This window comes from Otolemur garnettii, unplaced genomic scaffold (assembly GCF_000181295.1).
Source record: "Otolemur garnettii isolate 467f Iridium unplaced genomic scaffold, OtoGar3 scaffold00233, whole genome shotgun sequence".
Taxonomy (NCBI): domain Eukaryota; kingdom Metazoa; phylum Chordata; class Mammalia; order Primates; family Galagidae; genus Otolemur; species Otolemur garnettii.
The window spans coordinates 1,613,898-1,615,105 of record NW_003852628.1 but is presented as its reverse complement, the minus strand read 5'-3'; positions in this window follow the sequence as shown (position 1 = coordinate 1,615,105).

Genomic DNA, 1,208 nt, shown 5'->3' with positions numbered 1-1,208 from the left:
ACTACTGAGAGGTTCCCTGTACTCCTCCCTTAGCTTTCTCTGATGGTAACATCTTGCATAACTATATAGTATTTAATATAATATAATAAACATTCTCAAAACTAGGAAACTGAAATTGTCAAGATACTATTCATAGACTACAGACATTACTGAGATTTCACCGGTTTTTGCATGCACTCATTTCATTGTGTATAAGTCAGGAACATTTTATCACATGTATAAGTCCCACAATCAAGTTACGGAATTGCTTCTTTAATACAAAGAAACACCAGAATGCCACCCTTTATAGTTAGACGTTTCCTCTCCTTCCCTTAACCTTGACAACCACTATTCTGTCCTTCATCTCTATAATTTTGTCATTTCAAGAACGGTGTATAAGTGGAATCATATAGCATGTCACTTTTTCAGACTAGCTTTTTCATTTTTCAGCAGAATGCCCTTAAAATCCATCCAAGCTGTGTACATCAATGGTTTCATCCTTTTTATTGCTGGGCAATATTTTCTTTTTTTTTTTTTTTTTGAGACAGAGCCTCAAGCTGTCCCCCTGGGTAGAGTGCCGTGGCATAGCTCACAGCAACCTCCAACTCCTGGGCTCAAGCGAGTCTCCTGCCTCTGCCTCCCAATTTGCTGGGACCACAGGCGCCCACCACAATGCCTGGTTATTTTTTTTTTCAGTTGTAGCCATCATTGTTGTTTGGTGGGCCCGGGCTGGATTTGAACCCGTCACCTTAGGTGTATGTGGCTGGCACCTTGGCCACTTGAGCCACAGGTGCTGAGCCTGGGCAATATTTTCTTGTATGGCTATGCCAAACCTGAGTCATTCATTTGTTGAAGAACATATGAGTTGTTTCCTGTTCGAGGTTATTACAAATAAAGTTGCTGTGGTTATTTGTATCAGCCTTTTGTGCAAATGTTTTTGTTTCTCTGGGATAAAAGCTCAGGAGTGTGGCTGCTGAGTTGTGTGATATGTGTACAGTTAAATTTTCAAGAAACTGTAAATTTGTCTGGGCGAAATGCCTCAGGCTTGTAATCCTAGCATTCTGGGAGGCTGAGGTGGGTTGATTGCTTGAGCTCAGGAGTTTAAGACCAGCCTGAACAAGAGTGAGACCTTGTCTGTTTACTAAAAAATAGAAAAATTAGCCAGTCATCATGGCCAGTGTCTGTAGTCCCGGCTACTCCAGAGGCTGAGGCAGGAGGATGGCTTGAGC